General features: G+C 33.3%; 1 long non-coding RNA gene across 1 annotated transcript; it reads left to right on the top strand.

The window, feature by feature from the left end:
* Positions 1-2,188: 2,188 nt before the first annotated feature.
* Positions 2,189-7,455, top strand: LOC123524109 (uncharacterized). Its single transcript, XR_008370345.1, has 4 exons — positions 2,189-2,843; positions 3,301-3,402; positions 3,905-4,497; positions 5,649-7,455. It is a non-coding gene; the product is annotated as an uncharacterized LOC123524109 (long non-coding RNA).
* Positions 7,456-13,597: the final 6,142 nt, after the last annotated feature.

Raw genomic sequence — 13,597 nt, forward strand, 5'->3', positions numbered from 1 at the left:
CACTTCGAATGCAGGAGGTCATAGGTTCGATCCCTGAAACTCCAGTGAGGCAGCACTATTACGTTGTGCACTGTGCTCACCGCTACAAGTAGACACTGTCGTTCACATGACAATAAAAATGTTGAAAAAGATTTAAACCCGAACACACACCCACATAGTTTATGTATTTCACGAGAAGTTATATCACGTCAGTAATTTAACAAGACGGCCATGATGGCCCTATATCGCTCACCTGAGTAGAGTTGCTTGCTTGAACAAATTTCTTAGCAAAAGCTTTAAAAAATATATATATATAGGAGAGTGGGTCAAGGTAAAGATTATGCAAGATTACTTTTGAAATAAACAGGTTATCCAAATCTTTTTGCTGTAGCTTAAAAAACAAGAAAGTAGGTCAGTAGGTCACACTGAGTCAGTTTAAAGATTGGCGTGCAAAGCTGTACATGTCATCCACATTTAAAAGCTGTATCTTAAAAACAAGAAATTGGGTCAGTAGGTCACATTCAAGGTCACTGAAAATCAGTTTCAAGATCCAATCAGGAGCCCGTAACTCCGGAACCTATAATTGGATTTAAGGAACCATAACTCTGGTACCCAAGATAGGATCTGGCCAGTTTGCAAAAGGAACCGAGATATTATGCCAATACACGTTGTGTGCAAGTTTGATTAAAGCTGATTGCAAAATGTGGGCTCTATCGTGTTCAAAAGCCAAAAATAGCGAATTGTGACCCTTTAAGGGACCATAACTCTGGAACCCATGACGGGATCTGGCCAGTTTTCGAATGGAATCGAGATATTAATGCCAATACAAGTTGTATGCAAGTTTGATTAAAGTTGATTGCAAAATGTGGTCTCTATCGTGTTTACAAGCCAAAAGTAACAAATTTTGGCCCTTTAAAGGGCAAATATTCTGGAACCCATAATTGGATCTGGCCAGTATTCAAACAGAACCGAGATATTATGCCAATACACGTTGTGTGCAAGTTTAATTAAAGCTGATTGCAAAATGTGGTCTCTTTCGTGTTCACAAGCCAAAAAATAGCAAATTTTGGCCCTTTAAGGGGCCATAACTCTTGAACCCAAGATGGGATCTGGCCAGTTTTCGAAAAGAATCGAGATATTATGCCAATACAGGGTGTGTGCAAGTTTGATTATTATTGATTGCAAAATGTGGCCGTTATCGTGTTCACAAGAACTTGTGGACGGACGACGGACGGGCGGACGACGGACGACTGGCGATCATGAAAGCTCACCCTGTCACCACGTGACAGGTGAGCTAAAATTAACAACAACAAAACAACAACAACAGCCCCCCCCACCAAAAAAAAAACAACAACAAAACAACAACAACATGCAATTGAGGATGAACAGTATGAGACTGATTACCGGTCAGAAATTCCTTTATCTTCAGTATATAAGTTAACTAAAATTACCTCAGCAGTTTAATCCAGATTTCAGGTTTAAAAAATTACAAGAGGTAAATGCCTTTTCACTATTTCACCTAAATGTGTTTAATTCATGTTCAGTTAAAGTTATTAAAACTTCATGGAGAACAAATTGAAATATGAAAGACGTTTAGCCAATAGAAATGATCGGCTTTTTAAGTTTAACCAGCGGAACAAAACGATAAGCAAGAACAATAAAACTTCCTGATTTTTCAACGATTTCAACAACAAAGAAAATAACCCCGGAACAATTAATAAAACTTCCTGATGTATTGTTGTTTTTTTTCGAAATTGTTGATATGTTAAAAAAGTTACTGTAAAATCTGGTAAATAAGCGCATATTCGAATATACGCGCATATCAAAAATAAGCGCATACGACCGTATGAGATGATAAGCGAATGTCATGCCCTTACCGTAATTTTGTCTCGGAATTAGGCGCATATCCGAATACTGTTAAAAAAACAACAGATGCAGCAAAAAGACGTAATTAACGGTATTATACCGTGATAATTGTTTATCATGAATACAGGTAAGTGTTCTTACCTGTTGAATAGCAGATGGGTGTTAAAAGATTTTAACGTCAACATTAATCGTTTACGATAATCATGCTTTTTTAATAGAAAATGTTTTCAGTAAATGAAAATAAAAAACCAGAAAAGTTGTTTGCGTTGTCATTACAGTTTGACATTCTAGTGTAAATCTGTGAAAACAATATAGATAAAATGCCTTAAACGCAAATCTTATTCTAGGGAAAAGAAATTAGAAATTGTAGACTTGTACAAAAGATGTGGGAATCAGTAATGCATGCAAGGAGTATAATTTGAACGCTACAATCTTGGTGTTGAACAGTTTTTTGTTTTTGTTGGATTTAACATCGCACCGACACAATTATAGGTCATATGGCGACTTTCCAGCTTTGATGGTGGAGGAAGACCCCATGTGCACCTCCGTGCATTATTTCATCACGAGCTGGCACCTGGGTAGAACCACCGACTTTCCGTAAGCCAGCTGGATGGCTTCCTCACATGGAGAATCCAATGCCCCGAGAGGCTCGAACCCACATCGATGAGGGGCAAGTGATTTCAAATCAGCGACCTTAACCACTCGGGCATGGAGGCCCTAACTGGTGTTGAACAGTGATTGAATGGTCCGAGAGATTGAACATTATTTACAATAGAATACTGTATGCAATAAAAGGAAATAGTTCACTGCGCATGTCCACTGTCAATTTTCTAAATACATGTAGACATAGTATTAGAGCCGTTTTACGCAATCGAATACTGCCGGAAGTAGAACATTTATGTCAACACCGGTTTCGTATTTCACGTGAAAACAGCTGAAAACTGAGAGGTTATCAACAAATTATTAAGTTCCATGGGGATTTTTCATGCATTTAAACGGTAAGTATAATGTTTATGGATTATTCAATACAGTATGAAAGTAAACTTTTACACTTTAAATGGAAATTATGAAAGAAAAGTCGATAAGAAAGTATTGACTTTCTACTTTCACTTTCATTGTCGCTTTTAAATTGCCCAAATATGTTCTTTCTGTTAATTTGTTTTTTCTTGTTTTTTGTTTGTAAATACATAATCCTATAGCAAATTAGTGTGTGAAATGACAGCTTATTTAAAGCATCTGCGATTAACTGGGCCTTAGTTTACCGATTTTTCCATTTAGAATGACCTTTGACCTTATAATAGCTTATAGTCTGTTCTATGTATTTTAGCTGTAGTCAAAACAGAATGTAACTGAGCTAAAATGAATTTTCAAAATAAACTGTTGCAAATTGTAGGAATAGAATAACATTGTATATTTATTATTAGTTATTGAAATATTATAATTCACGCATTTCAGACAGAAGTACAAGCCAACAAATGACACATTACAGTGGCTGCAGAAGCTTGAAAAGTTACTTAGAGCAGGGGCAGTCAGAACAATGGGATAATGCTTCTAATAGTATGTAGTTTATTTTTAAAGGCAATTTATACAGGATAGAAGGGTATCACATACAATGTTTTACAATTTACATGTAGTTTTATCTCTCTTTATGATGTTGAGAAAACACAAGTCAGTGACATCAAATTTATAACAACACAAACTATTGACCATTGATCTATATAAGGCAGCATTTGAGAGCCTATTAGTATTCAAAAGAGCAAACAGTTGACAATTAACAGGCAGGCCATTCTTTTAAATGACACCATAAATAAACTTTCATAATTTGTTTTTCTTCAACTTCTGAATTTAGGCTGGGAGCCATTCCAAACTATGAACTGGTAAATTAAATAAGGAGTCATGTAATGATTATGGATGGGATACATTATATTTTTATGGAAAATAATAATTTGAAATAATAATATTTTTTTAAGATCAAGGTGTTAAGGTGATTTTATAAAGATGGTGTTATGTTTTTTGCATGATGAGTCTTTTCACAGATTTTATTATTTATATATTTCAGGGTGTCCTACATGTCTAATCAGGTTGACAGAAGTGGAAGATGGTCTAGTGGTACAATGATGTACGGATGAAAATCTTTAATAAGTTTAACATGTAGAAGGAAATGTAATGCCAGTTATTAAAATTACATTCCCCTAAACATTTAACAGATACACAGTGTAAATGTAATTAAAATGATTTTATGTAAGTTTCATGTAGGATTGTACAGCAACCATTTTGAATTAAGAACTTTTGATTTAGGTAAAGATATCTATTCAGACTTCTTAAATCTTAGCCCTTCAGATGATACAGGGATAAAAGGTCTACTATTGCCAGCCACTGTCCATGTTTCAAAGTTTTTAAACACACAATAGCAATAACCATTTTGTTAAAATATCTTGTTAATGCAATGTTTTCTTGATATCTGTCACTTGATGTTTTCAATGGATAAGAGTCCTAATTTAATGTAAAGTCTGTATTTTTCAGTAATTGAAGTACAAAATTTGTAGGAAGTTGTTTCTTTATTTCAGTGTAAAATGTTCTGTGGATTCATATGATGAGAATGCCAGTGTTGATCTGTATGGTTTAATTAAACACAGATATTGATACCTTCAGGTAATTGTTTACAATATTCAAATAGTTACAATGTAATTCAGTTATTGATTTGGTAAATATCACTTCAAGAGGCTTGTGTAAAGTTTTTTCCCATGAGACCAATGGTCAAGTATGATATAAACTTCACACTTGCAGTAAGAAATGATACAGTACCAAATAATTACAGACTTATGAATGTAACTTTCCAAATATCTTACAATTTTCTCCTGAAATTAATTCAAAAGGTAAACACAATTCTATCGTTTTAAGCTTAAAAAGGTGAATGTAAGATATAAAATATGAAATGTCAGGTATAATGTGTGTTATTTTCAAAGGAATTTAAGATATAGTATAAAATATAGCCTGCCATCATAATATTTCAAAATACAAAATATATGCAGGCTATATTGGAGTCACACATGTCTATCTGTCCACTTCGTATCTTCTAAACTTTTTAAAGGGTTTTCATAAAATTAACACCAGTTGTTAAAATGCAGAGTGCACACTGCATGTCACTAGTTCAAAGGGAACTGGTAACAAGAAAAACAAATATAGGAAAGCCATTTGAGAAAGGAATTCGAAAATTGTATTATCGTTTGATAAGTATGAATATTGGCCTGAAAAATATCCCATGGGTTATCTCTGCAGTTTTTTCGTTGGTAAACATTTAGTTAGATGTATACCCTTGTGAAAATCTTTGGCAAGCATAACCTTCCTCTTTCTATAAAAAGGGATTTGAATGTTGCAGTATTGCTTTCATGTAGATCTATAGTTGGAAATATATTTATATGACTTTTCCTCTTTAATTGCTTGGCGGATCTTTATTAAACTTGGCTCAAAGGTCTTTATTCAAATATGTTAAAATGGGGGCACTTTAACTGTTGCATTTTTTTTTATATCAAACACTAATGTTACTATTAATTTTTCTGTGTGCCATACATATATTTTAGATCAAATAGTAAAGGTCAAGTGAGTGACTTACGGTCACTATTGGCCTCTTGATATATTCTACTAAAATGGCTCTTATGCATAAGATATATCGAAGTTTTATTAGTCCAGAAACAGTTTGACTTTTATTCTACCTTATATTCAGAAATATACATATTTTGAATATTAAATAGCTGCAGACATCTCGAATATAGAGTTACTACATTATGTATTTGTTTCTTCAGATATACCTGTGAAATCTTCAGTGTCACCATTCAGCTATAGTTCAAGATCCGTGTCTGAAACTTGCACAGTTTAGTATAGAGGAGCCTACTGGATCAATTTTGTTACATATTTACTGTTATTGTAGGACACACATGTAGAGAGCAGCAAGTCCTGTACAGCCGTGCATGTAAATGTGATTCAGAAACTCTGAGAATTATGTAAACATTACACTGTTATAATTTTCAAAATACTATGTCTTGTAGTGTATCAATACTGTTTTGTCTCAGTTTATAGCACAGATAATCAAATCACAAATCAAACTTAAGATCATAGTGATCAGTATTATTAAAATCACTGATTATTTATATGGTGACAAAAATTAATTTCATGCAATACCACAGTAAAACGTTTGATAATTTTTGCTTTTGAAGGTGTAAGTTTAAGGTTAGCATAAATTGTTTTTCTCCTTCATAAATCTAAAAAGTGATTAGTCATTATAATTGCAATATCATTTTAGTATGACAAAGTTTATTTATATTTAACTAAAACAGCAGTGTAAATTTTTAAACTACTCAATGCATTTTCTTCAGTCTTAAAACATTTGTTTATCATAAGTATCATGGTCAATAACTCCTCCATATTACTTGTGTTTTGTCCTTTTTAATTTCACTGAAGAATAGGTAGAGGTATTGCACATCCATTTTTTAGCATCCCGATTTTGTAAAGTATTGTATGTAAGCTTTTGTCTCAGAATTATGTTTCATCCAAAGGTGGGGAGACGTATTGTTTTTGCCTTCTCCTCCGTCTTTCCGCATTAAGCCTGTCCAGCTTTTACAGGACAAGCTGCTGGCCAGATTTCGATGAAACTACACAGGACTGATCATTACCAAGCATAGAGTTGTGCATATCGCTTGCATGTTCCATTTCGCTGCACTAAATTGCAGCCAGAGCTAAAAAAAGAAAAAACTTGTCGGCTTTCACAGGTCAAACTACTTAACAGATTTTGATGAAACTTCAAAGGAGTGATCAGTACCAAACATATTTGTGCATATTGCTGACACTTTCATTTTGGTGCACAAAATAGCCGCCATAGCTAAAGGTATACAAAGATTGGATACATGTTTTGTCATAAAAACACCTAAAGCACCTTCTAGTTTGCTAATGAAAAATGTATCAAACTTCTTACACTTGCAAAATGTAATAATTTGACATTAAATGCACTGGCCCCTTAACTGCATTTGGCATTTTTACAAAATTATTGCCCTTTTCTTACCATAGAAATATTTGGTGTATTAGTCTTCACGAAACCTTGCAGAACAATTTCCTTATGTTCCCAGTGTCAACTTTGATAGTGACATGTTTACTTTAGAAACACTGCAGTAATGTAACCACTGTACTAGTCAAACGTTTCGTATTTCAGTTTTTTATCACATTACAGGCTACTGGTTTTTATCAGCCTTCATAAAACTTTCATATTTCAAAAAATGTTGTACTTTGATTTGAACTGGCATTATTCAAACATTATGAAGTAGTACTATAAGGCAATATTTGACCTCTTGCCCAGTACTTTTTGATTTTATCTGTAACTATGAAATTGCCTTTTCCTAGAAACTGGTTGGCTGTTTTTTGGTGAACTTATGTTTTTAATGAATTGTAGTTATGATCTCATGAAAATGTCTATTTTTATAAAATTTATAATTTTTACTGTCAACAAAGTGCAATACCACATATTTATCACTTTCATTAACATACTTGTACTATATTCATTAAACATTATATAAATCATTATATTTCATATGAACAGAATTAAATAAATATTTAAGAACATCAGTATTTCCTGATTACTAGATGAAACAGACTATAGGTCAAGTTGGGGTCAATTCTGACACTTTATATGCAAATTGATAAGGGAGATAACTAGTACTGTCTTAAGTAACCAATATCAAGTTACACAGTTACCTTCCCTTTCAACAAGTAGGACTATTTGTTGTTGATCATCTTTTGAACATTATTCCATCACTGATGACAGAACATTGAAAACAAACGTTGTTCTATCATGCAATTAGATCATATATAAAAAATATACATTTTTATTCCATTTTTTAAATGTTCTTTAAATTAGGTACTATGCCTAAATTACATGTATATCAAAAATAGGCGCACATGGCTTGTGTATAAGCGCATATCAAATAAAAGCGCATAGTGTTGGCTTAAATATAAGCGCTTTTCAAATATAGGCGCAAAAACGTGCCACTAAAAATATCATAAGCGTATACGCTTATTTACCAGATTTTACGGTATACCAATAAATTATTATAATTACCATGTAGCAAATAGGGTTTGAGATACTTTTAAAGAATTTTTATACCCCAATAATCATGAACGAGTTTCTTTAATATACATGTAAATTATAATTTTATTAGGAGAATAACTGTATACATCACTCTTTGGTTCAGTGAACAATATGCTAAATTGAACTGACTTTCCTTAGTGTTCTTATAGTCCTCTACCTGCTCTTGATCCATATTTTGATCAACACATTGCGTTGCTTGGCTGTTAAATTTCGTAAGCTTCTGACAAATTTGGCAACAATCATACACCGTGCTTTTGATAATTATTAAAAACATTCACATTAAAATTTGAATGAGGTCCATGCAAGGATGTTTCTCTTCAAGTTTAGCAAAGCGGTTCATGAGGAGAGAAGAAATGTTTTTAAAGCATTTTAAGCTCCGGTGACTCCTTATGTATGCAAGCAGAACAGTTTGCAGAATATTGATTTTAGCTCAGTAGGTAGAGCGTCGGTCTACGGATCGCGGGGTCGTGAGTTCGATCCTCGGGCGGGGCGTATGTTCTCCGTGACTATTTGATAAACGACATTGTGTCTGAAATCATTAGTCCTCTACCTCTGATTCATGTGGGGAAGTTGGCAGTTACTTGCGGAGAACAGGTTTGTACTGGTACAGAATCCAGGAACACTGGTTAGGTTAACTGCCCGCCGTTACATGACTGAAATACTGTTGAAAAACGGCGTTAAACCCAAAACAAACAAACAAAACAAAGAATATTGATTTGGATATATGCAAGTATGCCTTTGAAGAAGTTTGGAGAAACTTCAGGAATTGCCGGATTTCATTTCTATCACCTGTTGAAACTTTACTAGACTATATTTGCTTACCCTTAAGATATAAAATTGTTCCATTACGAATAAATTTATGCAGAAGTTAGAAATTTCCTTTCATGCCTTTCACAAAATTTTATTATAAATCCTATTGTTATTAAAGTCGATAAGCCTCTGTGCATGCGTTTAATTCGAATACACATGTTACATGGCCACGCAATGGAACACACACAATGATTACTTAAACGTAAGGCCGACTTTATCATCCAGTTATCGTCTGTGAAAATTCTGTACTGCTTAAACATTCGGTGACTATGTAAACTGTTGGTGATTAAGGGCTGGGTATGGTTTACATTGAAAAATGACCTTTTTGTGCAAATTACTAAAACATTAATGAGTAATAGTGTCACCTATTTAAATCAATAAACTTAAATAAATGTTACGAAATCATAAATAATTGTCTTTTCTACACGTCGATTTTCAACCTGGCTGTCTGAACGATAAAAGTCCCATTTACGTAAAACGTAACTAAAACGCATAAACATTTGTAGTCAACAATTTGGATTATGTAGTTTTTGCATTACTAAGAGGATGAAGTTCACCTCAAGATATTTGAATATCGACCGAGGTGTCAGCTGAGGTCTGTATTCATATTTCGAGGGGTGAACATCTTTCATATTACCCTTTATGTGCAGTAGGAAACATTTGTTTGTCAGATTTATTTTGTGTTACACATATTGCCAACAGTATTTGACATACTGTCGTCACTGATACTGAAATGTTCTTCAACATCAGAAGATGTTCTTCTTAGACACAGTGGCCAATTTGAGTTAGAGTATTCGCCTTTTGTCCGAAGTCGTCGTCCGACATACGCAGTTTTGCTTTGCACGCTCCAGAGATCACAATTCTGGTCGAATCGTTTTACGAATTGGTCAGCATGTTTGTTTTGAGCAGTTTGGACCTGAGTCAAAAGTAAGCCACTAGGTCTCTAGATGTTTAACATTTCTTTCTTTGATTTGACATAGTGACCTATTTTTTAATCCCAGATAACGCAATATTTAAATAGATCTAGATTTTATGAATACAAATATTCTGACTAAATCTCATTTAGATCAAATCGAAAATATTGCCGCCTTTGCGCTAAAAATGATCTTTTTCTATTATTCAACCCAGTTATCTAGTTATTGACCAAACTAAAACCGAGTTTCAGACTTAACCTAAATTTTATACAAAGACAAACAGTCTGACCAATTTTACTCCGATCAGGTAGAAAATAGACCTTAAGAGTGTTAAGAATTTGTGTTTTTCTATGATATGACATAGTGACCTAGTTTTATATTATAAATAACCCTGTTTTATATCTATTCTATATTTTCCATGTAGAACATATGGTATTTATAGTGTCAAGCATAATTTTCTATAAAGTAACTTACTGAACTACCTTTTAACGCCAGATCACCATTTCTCAATCTTTACCTAGACTTGATTAAGACAAGCATTATAAATAAAGATCATATAAACAATTAAGTCTCTAGAGTGGTAACAAACTTTCTATTATTTGGCTTACCGATCTAGTTCTTGAACAAGTTCCAAAGGTGACTTAAATTTGCTAAAGGCAAACATTCTGACCCGGTTTCATAAGATCAGATAGAATATACTGCCTCCAGAGTGCTAACATTTTTTCTTCTTTATGATACGACATCGTAACCCAGAAAATCCAGTTAAAAACTAAGTTTAGATTTTATAAAATTGAATATAAATCATGGCTTATAGCATGTTAACCATGTTTTCTGAAACTTCACCAAGTAGCATTATTTTTTCAGCCTAGATAATTCAGTTTCAAATTCGATGTAGATTTAACAAGGACAAATGGTGTAATGTATGTCCAGTAGAAAATGGAATTTAGAGTGTAGACAAGAGTTTTCAATGATTTGACCCAGTCACCTAATGTTTTAGCCAAGATAACCCAGTTTCAAAATCTGCCGATATTTTCTAACACAAACATTCTGACAAAATTGAAGTTTATATCTATCAGAGAAAAAGCTGCTTTTATGTGTGTCTTTTGGCCTGTTTCGTCGGGCAATTATGGGTATTTTTCTTGATGCTCTGTGTTTCGTAAAGGCATGCGTTTTGGTACTTAATGTTTACATTTTACACAAACTTTCAAGTTTATGTACCATGCCTTCTATTTTATCGGGATTACCCTGGTGGGCTCACTTTTATTACCACTGTCCTGTGACTTTACAAAATGGCGGGGGTTAAAAGTGAGTTTAGTTATGCACCATAAACACGTTTTTATTCCAATGCATTTTTGCCACTGTCTGTTTCAAGCTGTTGTCCCGCTGTGTTCCTCTTCTTGTTCGTTTTGTTCTTGCGTATTTGCTTCGTCTGTGCATGTGTGTACGTATGTGCGTGTGTGTGTGTTCTTGCGTACCATGTGCATGCCCACTTGCTGAGGCATTCTCTCTTGGATATACATCCTTGTTTCTTTTTAATCGCCATTAGAGTTTAAGGTAGTTCTGAACGTTCGGATCGAAATTATTTCTACAATGTAGAATTTGTTTTAACCCCGATTTTTCAAAACTTCAAAATATACTTAGAAAATTCAGTAGATAAAAAGTGTGCTTTGTTTTTTGCTAGATTGATTTGAAAAATTTGGACCTCACGCAATTGTTCATAATGGAAGTCTATGGGAAAATCACAACTTCCATAACATTTTCGCAAATATATATTTTTTTCTACAATGTATATTTTAATGAAACGTCCTACAGTCATAAATAAACATATGCTCTATAATGTGGTGAAATAAAATATATAGGTCCGTTTGCTTATTTTTTGAGATATTTGACCATGATTAAAGTGAACAGCACATTTCAAGCTTATTTCGAGACATTATTTTGAATTATTTAACGTGTCAGATGTTTTAATATCATATTTTAACTTTAGAAAGATAGTAACAGTGCCAATGTACATATGTACTCACGGGTTGCCATTAATTCATAAAATGTTGTTTTTTTTTCATTTCCGTACCCCGAATCCAGGCTTTATTCTACGTTTTCCGGACGGATAAATGACGTTACGCCATCATTTCCGGTTTATCAAACGTGCAGAACTACCTTAACATTATCAAAAAATATTTTATTTAAATCGTCTGATGTAACAAGTTGAAAATAGGGTTAAGATGTGAGTTTAGCATTCCTCACACGCGTTTAAATCAATCCCCAGTTTCCTTTATATAAATAACTGACAGTTCCCATCCTTTTTACCAGATCCTCATTTGTGTATCGTTCATACAAATAAAATGTAACAGCTGAACGTTATTTGAAGCAACCCGTTTGCATCTTTCTACTTCAGTGTCTTTTTGTGATTGACCTGTAAGGAGTGTCACATTCTTTGTTTGCTTAGAAACGTTTATGTAAGTGCAGGTGGATTTATTTCTGTCATTCTCTCTTTATAACCAGTCGGGATATATGTTACATGTCTACACATTACTCTTGTATCATCGTTTTCATTTAACATCCTGCTTTCTCACTACATACACCATTTTTCCGTTTTGAAACAAACTTGTCAAAGAGTGTAAAATAATAAAATAATAATAAGAATAATTAACATCAGCGTTAAAATTAGTTTTTAATTCTTGTATTGCCTGAAATGTCTTAACCTTGCAATGTTTTCCAAACTTACATCATTATTTAGTGCCATTAATAGTATACGTATATATATGTGAGTTAAGTCGACAATTCTAAGTGTGACTTGTAGACATTTGACATTACTTTCCTTTGACACTGAAACGACACTAAGGATAGGACGACCCTCAAGTATATTTTTGCATTATTCAGTAGATGATTATAATTATGGCTGTCGAACACTAACACAGTTTGCCAGAGGTCACCTTTTAGGCAGATTGTCCTGAATAAATTAATAAGCAGTAAAATTCTTTGACTGTTAATATTCAATCTATATTCTGGTGATGAAAAGAAGAAATAAAATAACATCACCTTACAATGGTTAAAGTTATTTGTGAGAATGCACCCATTTGACCTTTGCCTTCATTATGTACTTATGGGAACTTCGAAAGGCGGCAGCCACTCTTTAATTTCGTGTTTGGTCCTAAGGATTACTTTCATATCGATATCCAACCATTAACAGAGAATGAAATGAGATGTCGCAAGTTCCCAAGATATTAGTAAGCTATAAATATATATGATTCAGAAAAAGAGTATGATAAATAGTGTTTGTTGACAATAATATTAAACTCTAAATGAATAACTGTTTTCATGAAGCTGAAATTAACATTTCAATGAAGCTGCATTTATCCTATTTAATCATAACGCTTTCAGCAGTAAAACCAGCGGAAAATCTTGATAAAGTTTTAATTAAAAAAATCCGATACTTTCTGTTCTCATAAAAATAAACCGGTGCACATGTAAACAACTCAAATGTGATTTTCAAAATGATAGATTCAAAACGCCTTTATTTCTTTTGACAATGAAATGCTCAAGATAATTTCCTGAATATTATGTATATTTCTAGTTTGTGTTGATTGGAAAACATGGTTTTCTTGACAGTTTGTTTCACATGTGCAATATTTTGATGCTCGTGTATGTTTCCTGTGAACTCAGATCTTAAGGTTTCAGTTCAAGGTCAAAACACAACTTCCAAACTGGTCATTTTAGCAAAGTCAAGAGCAACAACTCTGTTTTATTAAAGGATGTATGAATTAACATTTGAAAACTATGCACATAATGTTATATTTAATAAACTTTTGGGATACTGTAGAGGTTTTTAACCAATTCAAGAGCCATGAGTCATCTCTTAACAAATACCCAGGAGCCCATCTTAATCAGGAGT

This window comes from Mercenaria mercenaria, chromosome 3 (genome assembly GCF_021730395.1).
Source record: "Mercenaria mercenaria strain notata chromosome 3, MADL_Memer_1, whole genome shotgun sequence".
NCBI classification, from domain to species: domain Eukaryota; kingdom Metazoa; phylum Mollusca; class Bivalvia; order Venerida; family Veneridae; genus Mercenaria; species Mercenaria mercenaria.